The 10,912-nt window shown below is 41.8% G+C and overlaps 1 long non-coding RNA gene across 1 annotated transcript; it reads right to left on the minus strand.

Moving 5' to 3' along the window:
• Positions 1 to 6,990: 6,990 nt before the first annotated feature.
• LOC117475347 lies at positions 6,991 to 10,056 on the minus strand. The gene is made up of 4 exons (XR_004555161.1): positions 9,868 to 10,056; positions 8,310 to 8,391; positions 8,164 to 8,224; positions 6,991 to 7,051 (listed from the first exon to the last, which is right to left on the minus strand). It is a non-coding gene; the product is annotated as an uncharacterized LOC117475347 (long non-coding RNA).
• Positions 10,057 to 10,912: the final 856 nt, after the last annotated feature.

The raw sequence follows: 10,912 nt of genomic DNA on the forward strand, positions 1-10,912 counted from the left end.
AGTCATGTGACCGTGCTGTAGTTCCTTTATAGCCCAACATTAGCCTCCTTTAGCTTAGCGGTGGTGACGTGAAGTCATGTGACCGTGCTGTAGTTCCTTTATAGCCCAACATTAGCCTCCTTTAGCTTAGTGGTGGTGACGTGAAGTCATGTGACCGTGCTGTAGTTCCTTTATAGCCCAACATTAGCCACCTTTAGCTTAGCGGTGGTGACGTGAAGTCATGTGACCGTGCTGTAGTTCCTTTATAGCCCAACATTAGCCTCCTTTAGCTTAGCGGTGGTGACGTGAAGTCATGTCTGGTCTCAATGAGATTTTCACCAGTGAATCTCCAAGATGGCGGCGGGCAGTTTGGGCGCAGTGGCGGCGATCTATCTGTGCATGATTGTTCTGAATCTCGGGGCTGCACCACTCGTCTTCTTGCCCCCTTGGAGGAACAACGCGCGGAGGATGCATCACTGTTTTGCACCGGCAACATGGCTGAATATCAAGCTCTGCAGACCCATTCTCTCTGCAGACCCATTCTCTCTGCAGACCCATTCTCTCTGCAGACCCATTCTCTCTGCAGACCCATTCTCACAGAGTTTATCAACCTTTTTCTTACTCAATATCAAGCCACACTTATTGTTTTTACTTGGACTGTGAGTTTGTGTGTGCTCAGGATGAGTTTGGCTGTGTATGCTAAACAAGGAAACAACACCTCCACGGAGCTCAGCGCGATTCACAACGTCCCGACCAATCAGAGCACACTGTGCTCACAGGGAGGGTGGGGGCTGGAGCTATTGGAGCTACAACGAGCCGTTAAAGGCAGAGAGTGAAATTCAGTGAATACACGTAGTTTACAGAGATGCTGTTTGAGAAACCAATGTGAGTTTGGAGAGATGCTGTTTGAGAAACCAATGTGAGTTTGGAGAGATGCTGTATGAGAAACCAATGTGAGTTTGGAGAGATGCTGTTTGAGAAACCAATGTGAGTTTGGAGAGATGCTGTATGAGAAACCAATGTGAGTTTGGAGAGATGCTGTGTGAGAAACCAATGTGAGTTTGGAGAGATGCTGTGTGAGAAACCAATGTGAGTTTGGAGAGATGCTGTTTGAGAAACCAATGTGAGTTTGGAGAGATGCTGTTTGAGAAACCAATGTGAGTTTGGAGAGATGCTGTTTTGAGAAACCAATGTGAGTTTGGAGAGATGCTGTTTGAGAAACCAATGTGAGTTTGGAGAGATGCTGTATGAGAAACCAATGTGAGTTTGGAGAGATGCTGTTTGAGAAACCAATGTGAGTTTGGAGAGATGCTGTATGAGAAACCAATGTGAGTTTACAGAGATGCTGTTTGAGAAACCAATGTGAGTTTGGAGAGATGCTGTTTGAGAAACCAATGTGAGTTTGGAGAGATGCTGTGTGAGAAACCAATGTGAGTTTGGAAAATTGCACAATATAAATCTATTTTAGTAGACCTCAACAATGAAATTATGATCAGTGGAAATGGCCATGACATGGGCCCTTTAATGTAAATATACATGACCTGGCATAGAGAGAAGCAAGTTGATCAACCTTCCTGCTGTTAAACTCAAAGCTGCTCCTCTCGTCTCCTGTGGCTTCAGTGACAGAATACAAAAGAGGATGGATGTACCCAAGAAACAGTTGATACTTACTTTAAAAGGAAGTTATCTCGGACCTTTATGTCCCTCTGTGGGCTTGAAGGTATAAAAAGACCGAACTTCCTTTTTCTCACATTATGAATAGACTCTGTTTGTTGTTTTGCACTAAGGGTTTTGTGGTAAACCTGAATCCTCCACACCTCACCACCTCTCTAATGCTGGTGATGAATATGTTCTCATGTCTCCCTTAATTGAACATGCTGGCTCAATTCAGTATATGAGGCAATGCTCTTTAAACTTCTGTGTAACTGCCTCGACACTATGGCCTGAAAGCCACATGCATTAATAATGACTGAAAAAAGTTGTCATTAATTAATTTCTTTGGTGCTTATCCAAGGTTTGACATTTAAATTGTCAATATTTCAGAAATCCACGTGTAAAATCAGACTACACGACAACATGCAGCACAAACTGAAGCTTAGCCACAAATATTTCTGTAAGGGAAGAGCAGGACTGTGGCTGTGCTGTGGTCACACACTACGTTCACTCAGTGTGACAGTCTGCCTTCACTGACTGTGTATCCTGACAAACACTGCACTTTCATCACTGCAGCTTCATTTGTTGTTGCTGTTTCCAGTGTTTTTACAATCAAACAAATGCACTTTGATATTTTAACATCAATATTTATTGCATTAGACATGAGCTGTTAACATTTCAAACACATTATTATATGTAAACCAATCAAACCAAATCAATACAGAAGAGAAAAAGAAACGTGCTTACAGAGCCAAACAGAACAGCAAAGCGAGAGACACAATTATAATGAGCTCTGATGATAAAAACCTTAAAACTACAAAAACATAATATCACATAAAATGTTGATAATGGAGCTGGTTAATAAAACATGACGGCCAACAAAGCATGTGTGCTAAAATACTGTACACAAAGATAGTTATATACCCACCGGAACTTGGAAATGGTTTTCTATTGGTGAAAAATACGGCTCTTTGCTAAAACCTAGTGGCAGCAGTATGAAACTGCACCAAGATCAGCTAATGCATATTCCTCTCCAATACCCAATGTGCCTTTCAATAACAAAACGTTTTATTGGGTGGGTTTTAATCCATACATCCATCATGTTCAATATGTTACTTTAGCGCAGGGGTGCCCGGGTCGATCGTGGGGAGATTCCCAGTCGATCGCGAGATGTGTCTAAAAATAGAACAACAATATTCTGTTTTATCGTTAATGTCCTATAACATAATCTTCCTGTGCCAGAATAATGCACTTGAACGCATCAAAGCTTTGTGATTGGCGTGACCCCATGTGTCGGGGCAGCACTAGTTCGCTGACGTTGTCCGTGGCAACAGGAGTGATAGTCCGCACACACACAAGACCGCAATTATGGCAGAAGCAAAAAAGCACAAAATATATAATTTTCACTCCGAGTGGGAGGATGATTATTTTTGTATCTATTCCAATTCAAAGTCCATCTGTCTCTCATCTGCAATGCGAGCGTGGCTTTATCGAAGAAGGGTAATTTAGAGCGGCATTTCTAAACGCTGCACACACGCTACGAGACGGAATTCCCTCCTAATTCTGATACGCTCTTCTGTTCGTTGCGTGCATGTAACAGAGTTAAACATGTGAATACATAGTTATAAGTTTGTGAATGTTTAATTCATAATAAGTTGTGAATTTTAAGAGATGAGAATGTTTCATTTAATATTTTAAGTTTTGTTCCCGTGGGAACACCGTCCCGTTGCACGTCTTTTTTTCATTCCGGTATGTATTTTCCACCGTCCGCGGACTGGCCATCTGTAGAATCTGGAGAATCACAGAACGGCCGTGGCCGCGGCTCGATTCGCTGACAGCCATCACCGCCCTTCATTTTTTATGTTTTTAAAAGGCATCATTGAAGTTGCACCGACAGAGGTCCGCCGTTTCCCCACAGCGAGGCTCCCCCCCAGTTAACAGTTCGCTAGCACGCCCCTAGATCTCGGCAGACTGGCAACTCTAAAAGTAGCTCTTGGTTAAAAAATGCTTTACCTTTTGAAAGATATGAATATGTTGCAAAATCCTTTTCTACATTAACATGTGTCCCCTCTTCTTCATGTCTCTTCTACATCAACATGTGTCCCCTCTTCTTCATGTCTCTTCTACATCAACATGTGTCCCCTCTTCTTCATGTCTCTTCTACATCAACATGTGTCCCCTCTTCCTCATGTCTCTTCTTCATCAACACGTGTCCCCTCTTCCTCATGTCTCTTCTACATCAACATGTGTCCCCTCTTCTTCATGTCTCTTCTACATCAACATGTGTCCCCTCTTCTTCATGTCTCTTCTACATCAACATGTGTCCCCTCTTCTTCATGTCTCTTCTACATCAACATGTGTCCCCTCTTCTTCATGTCTCTTCTTCATCAACATGTGTCCCCTCTTCTTCATGTCTCTTCTTCATCAACATGTGTCCCCTCTGTGGAAAGAGACTCTGAAAGTTTCAGGAACAAAGATTCTCTCTCTTTTTGATCCATTTCTATAAAAACATGTCTGAAAATGAGCTGATCAGATTTTGGCCACTTTATGATGTCATAACTATGTGTTGGCTTGTGTAACCATTAGCCAATCAGCAACCAAGGTAACCCGCCCCCCCCCTCCACCTTATCACCTGAATCTCCTCCTAGAGCACCATTTGCCCCTTTCACACCAACGCGGTTCCAGGGCCGGTTCGGAGCTGGAGCTTGAAAAGCACCGGTTTTCCCTGTTCACACCGCAGCGGAGCCTTCTCTAAGCTCTGGAATCCGGTTTGTTTCAAGCACCAAAAAGTTGTCGGTCTAGAGAAGCAAGAACCGCATACGTCACGCTTACGTCGGAGGCGGGGGCAGGGGCAGGGGCAGGGGCAGGGGCAGGGGCGGGATCAACCTCCTGAACAACAACAAAAAGCCCACGTTATCCAGTTTGTACCATATACAGTCTATGGTTTGTACACAACGATGGAAAACCAAAACGAGTAGCGCTTCAATAAAATCGGCCATTGTTGTCGTTGTCGATGTGAGGGGTTTCCGGTGAACCGGTTCCGAACCAGAAAAGCTCTAGCACGGAGCTAGAACGGGAAAAGTGTTGGTGTGAAAGGGGCAATTGAGTTCTTCTTAACCAAATGTCTCTCAGAGGGGCGTGGGGAGGGGCTCCTTATTTTCATCTAAAGTAACAGACAGAGAATCAGCACTTTGGAAACAGGGCTGAAACAGAGGGATTATGGGTAATGCTGCAATGATCTGTTTGGTGTTTCTGCCAATCAGAGACAGGCTCTGGATATATCTGAGAGCTGTCATATATTGATGAAAAAGAGGATGATAGGGGACCTTTAAGGCATTTAATCCAATAGTAGTTGGGACATTTCTGATAAAAGGTCAAGTAGGCCTCAAAATCATTCTGATTTATCTTTTGGAAGATGAATAAAAGAGTGAATAAATGTTATGTGAAGTGATTAGAGAAATGTACAAAGGTAATTGTCTTTTATCATTAACTCTATGCTAATATCTACAGTGTCCCAATAAAAAAATGCTGGCAGTGGGAAGCCAGTTAGGGATCACATCCTTTGTTGTATCGAAAGCCACTACTTTTTTATTGGGGAAGAATTAATGCTAACCAAGTTAAATGAACAATTTGATGCATTAACCTGTTAAGCCCGAGAGACCCCGGTACCGGGGTACTGCCGCAACATCTTGCAGGAAACAGTGTCTGAGGGCATGTTCATTTAATAAACTATGAATGTTTTATATCCATGTAACGGGAAGAAACTCATCTAACTGATCATTTTTATTTATTTTTCAAAAGAAAACCCACAATGCTAACGCTGAGCCTCTGAATTAGCAACGAGCGAAAAATGCTAACAGATTACTGCACCGAAAATCACTCACAAAACCTTATTAATTATCTCTTCTCCACATCCAAGACATCGATTCACATCGTGAGGTGACACAGAATCTATTGACACCGACATTATCACTGAATTATACGAAATTGCGTATAAGCAAAGACAGACATCAAAACATTTGGCACTAGGTAGCTAAAAATGCTAACAAGCTTACCTTGGCTCTGTAGTCTCTCCAAAGTGGTCTTCAATGGCATTAAAACGATAAAAACGCTGCTGAAGTTAATCCATAGGTTAATCCAATGTGTCTGTGTCCCTTTGAAATGATTTCTGATAATCCATAAGCATTAAAACTGCTTTTCCGTTTCCAGATGTCAAAGCTAGAGATTGGTCCACTCTGATGCAAAATTACATGCGCAAAGCCCCCACATTTTCTCTTCACAATGAGTGTGTGTGGGGGACTCCCCCTTCGATTCTATTGGCTCTAACGGTCAGAAAGAGGTGTCAACCATCAAAATCGACCAAGGGGGGCCAGAGATATGGAAAGAAACCCATTTCCACCCAAATCACCTCAGAGGTGAAGTTGTTTTTGCTAAATCTCTCTAAAAAGGTCAAATGTCACTTGTTTTGCATCAATCTTGATACAGGGTACTTAGTATATGTTGTACTTTGGATTCCTAAAGCTTTTAGTCTACTAACCCATCATCCAAGGGTAGTTTTCACTATAAGTAAAAAAGAATTTTTGGACGGACACTATAATTTACAGTTTTTTACTATGTTCAATCTGAATTGTCTTTAAAATAAAAAACATCTATATTGATTCTGACTTTTTTAAATCCAACTCACAGGTTTATCATTACTTTGAGAATAAAGATTATTGATTTAACTCTTTTAGAAGGGAAGATATGGTCATTTGTTCTGGGAATGTCATTTTCGAGCCTGAGACCTGAAAAACCGGCTTGGGGCTTAACAGGTTAAGAACATTTCCAAGTAAGAGTAAAACTAGCTAAGCTGAACACTTTTGAATTAATACATGTTATGTTTCTTTAAGATACATAATTGTCTCATGGCACATTTTTGAAGAGGCCCATCCTGTGAAATAATAATAATAATAATAATAAATGGAATTTATAAAGCGCCTTTCCAGGGACCCAAGGTCGCTGTACATGGTGGACAGACAAAACAAAACAGACAATGAGGAGCAAACAAAACAAAAATAAAATAAAGGAGGCCAGGGGACCAGGAAAGGACTAGGGTCCGAAGGCCAGGGTGAACAGGTGCGTTTTCAGTGAGGATTTGAAGATGTCCAGTGAGGCAGCGCTCCGGATCTCAGCAGGAAGTGCATTCCAGAGGGTGGGGGTCGCAACACTGAACGCCCTGCCACCCACAGTACGAAGGCGAGAGCGGGGGATGGAGAGCAGACTCCGAGAGGGGGTGTAGGGATGTAGGAGGTCTGTTAAGTACTGGGGGGCGAGGGTATGGAGGGACTTGTACGTGAGGAGGAGTGTTTTGTAGTGAATCCGGGACTTGACCGGCAGCCAGTGGAGGTGGATGAGGGTGGGGTGATATGATGGTGGCATACTAGAAAATAAAAATAATAATACTTTTTATTTGGAGGTGCCTTGTAGGACACCCAAGGACACATTTGAAAGCATAAAACTAATTCTCGAAAAGAAAAACATGGTTGGTGATGAGTGGGGATGGTTAGATAGTCAAACAAGGATGAGTGGAAGGAGCAGGAGGGGGTATACTCATGTGAAAGAGGTCAGTGAGATAAGTGGTGGTGGTGAGACTATGGAGGGCTTTGTAGATGAGTAAAAGGTTTTTGTAGTACATTTTCGGTATTGAAAAGGGAGCAGGCGAATGATGTGGTCAGAGGATTCTGTGCGGGTAATGATGCGAGTTCTGAATGATTTGGAGCTTGTGGAAGAGATTGGTGGAACCGCCGGATAGGAAACCCTTGCAATCGTAAATACAGGGTGTGAAAAATACATGGACTAAGACTTAATTGAGACAGAGATGGAGGTGGATTCTGAAAATGTTGCGTAGGTGGAAGAATGAAGTCTGGGTGATGTTTCTTATGTTTGGTGGATAAGAGAGCGTGCTTCTAAGGTGACCGCAAGGCTTTTGACTTGACTGGAGAAAGGTACAGAGAAGCAATCAATGACTAGGTTAGGGGGAGTAAAGGTTTGTGGCATGGAGAGGTCGGTTTTAGAGCCAATGAGGACGGTATTCGTTTAGTTGCCACTGAGTTCCTGTTCATCCAGCTCCTGATGTCCTGGCAGCAGGGTAGTTTTGGGTTTGGTGGACATGTAGACCTGTTCATAATCGGAATAGCAGTGAAAGTGGACAACATGGTGAAGGCCGTAGATGATGAACACGAGTGGACCCAATACTGACACTTGGAGGATAACTCGTGAAACAGCAGAGCACCTTGACCTGTGATTGCTCATTTGGACATATTGTTGTCTGACATTGGGACCAGCTATACATTTTAATGTTAATTGGTATGAGGTTTGCAGAGGATTGCAGCCAGGACTGAAAACTCAAATGTGGTATGATGGAAGAATTATCCCTGCTTCATCAACATGATGCTGTATGACAGAAAAGATTAAGGACGTTTCAAGACAAGTATCAATAGAACAGATTTTTTAGGACTAGATAAACATTATTTGTTATAGGAATATTCTCACCTCTTCTGTGTGTTCCGGTCTCTCTTCAGGTTCAGCAGAGTCCCTGGAAGCCCTCTTTTTTCTGGTTAAAAAAAAGTGATAAAGTTCTAACAAACACATTTTCAATGATTTAACAAACAATGATTAAGTTGAACAGATCTGCTCACCTGATCCACAGGAAGACAGAGAGAGATATGACAGCCAGGAGAACAACAGGGATTGTTACAAAAGGTAGTAGCTCCCATGATCCTGAGAAACAGTGATCAACAGAGAACAGTCAGTTAATACAGTTTCTCTAATGGGGATACTTTTTACTCCGTGAATACTGTTTTTCATTCCTTTTGAATCTCCTTGTGCTCCCAGACCAGCTGGACAGTTAACCAGCCCAGTGAGTCTACGGTTTGTCTCAAAACTTTCTCCTGCTCAGTTGTGCCCAGAAAAACCCTTAATGTGGCCTAAAACATATACTTAATGTTGAAAACAACTACCTGCATTGCTAAGTTCTTCTCAGTTTTAGGCACACTAATAGTCAAGGTCTAATTAAAAGGACGGTATCATCTGCAAACAGTGATTGCCATCTAATGTCCCAAAAAATGGGCACTGCACAGACCTTGGATTTACCTTACTTTTCTGTTCTTATGTAGGCAAGAAGAACCCTTTATTCACATTGGGTGTGCTTGACTTAACTTAACAAAACAAACACAACTCTCACGGTAAGTATTCAGGGAAAGACAGCACAACAATCTGCAGCAGTAAACCCAACAATTTGTCGAAACACAAGAGATAAGAGATGCTGGTTTATTTCTATTTCTATTTTGAGATGTTTATATTTTAGAACTCTTTATTTCTACTCTTTGTATCTGTTATTAAGTTATGCTGCTGCAACAAAAAATAATCCCAAATTGGGATTTATAAAGTTCATCTTCTTTATAATGAATATCTATGAGCCATTTTGTATGTAACAGAAATAAAACGTTCCTACACCCTTTCCCACATCAACGATGCAACTTTCTTCTGCCTCCTAGGCAAGGCAAGGCAAGGCAAGTTTATTTATATAGCACCTTTCAACACAAGGCAATTCAAAGTGCTTTACAAAAATGGAAGACATTTTAAAAATGGCATTTAAAATCAGTCATTAAAAAGAAAAGATAATAAAATAAACATTAAAAGAAAAAATACATGGATAAAAGTTAAAAGTTACAGTGCAGTTTAAGATGTGAATAGTTCAATTAAAAGCAGCGGCAAAAAAGAAAAGTCTTCAGCCTGGATTTAAAAGTAGTAAGAGTTGCAGCGGACCTGCAGGTTTCTGGGAGTTTGTTCCAGATATTTGGAGCATAATAACTGAATGCTGCTTCTCCATGTTTAGTTCTGACTCTGGGGACAGAAAGCTGACCAGTCCCTGAAGACCTGAGGGTTCTGGATGGTTCATAATTTAGCAGTAGGTCAGACATGTATTTTGGGCCTAAACCATTCAAAGCTTTATAACCAGCAACAGTATTTTGAAATCTATTCTTTGACACACAGGAAGCCAGTGTAAGGACTTCAGAACAGGAGTGATGTGATCCACTTTCTTAGTGTCAGTGAGGACTCGAGCAGCGGCGTTCTGAATTAGCTGCAGCTTTCTAATAGATTTTTTAGTGAGGCCTGTAAAGACACCACTTTATGTGACTGAAACAAAAAACAAGCGGATAAGTTTGCGGTTTAAGATGAAGCCATAAAACTTACCTGCCACAAGAATCAGATGAAAGGTGGAGATACTGCGTCCTAACTTGTTCTGGGCTCCACAGGAATAATTCCCACTGTGTTCAGCTCTGAAGTCTGTGATGGTGAAGATCTGTCCTGAAGCTTTTGGAGAGTCTTCATCCTCCTTGTACCAGGTGTATTTAGCTGCTGGGTTAGCATCACTGCTACAGGTCAGAGTCACTGAACTGCCCTCCTCTATCTCCTCAGAGGGACTCACTGACACAGAGGGGAGCTTTGGAGCATCTGGGAGAAATGACATAAATCAAGGAAAATGAGGATAGACAAATTGAAATGATATGTTTGGGAGCATCTAAACTTAGCAGGCAGAGCTACAGGAAACAGGTACGTTGTGTACTTGCATTGTTACAGCTACACATATCTCTAAGTTGCTTTGTTGGAGTAACATTACAGTCACATCAATTTGGGTTTTCTTCAAGATACATTGGCAAAAATAATTAATACTGTACTTCTATTAAAGGAACATCATTTCTAAGAATGTGTTAATATAGGTGATTCGCCTCTTGTGATTTAAAGGGGACCTATCATGCAAAATGCACTTGTGTACGTCTTTTCTACATGAATATGTGTCCCCGGTGTTCCAGGGAACTCACCAAGTGTCAGAAAACACAACCCTCTCTATTTTCCTCCATACCCAAATCTCTAAAAAAAGGGGCTGCAACGGATCTGATAAAAACTGATCCAGATTTGAACACTGTCCTGACGTCAGGACGGGGGCGCTACGGCTATTGGGCCAACTCCACCAATCAGGAGGAGACAGCCACGGCCATTGCCGTTCGAAAGCGCTGGAGACGCTGTAGTACATATGCCAGGCCTGTAGGTGGTGCTGTTCTCACTGAATCTGCCCTTGCAGAGCAGAGCTAAAAAAAAGTGCAAATTGAGCAAAATGAGGCATGGCTAAAATGCATGATCTGTTTGGTATTTTGAAAAAAAAAAAGTATAAATATGCCTTATATAGGTATGGTCCTACACTATATTATTCAATATAGCATGATAGGTCCACTTTAAT

This window comes from Trematomus bernacchii, unplaced genomic scaffold, assembly GCF_902827165.1.
Source record: "Trematomus bernacchii unplaced genomic scaffold, fTreBer1.1, whole genome shotgun sequence".
NCBI lineage: Eukaryota > Metazoa > Chordata > Actinopteri > Perciformes > Nototheniidae > Trematomus > Trematomus bernacchii.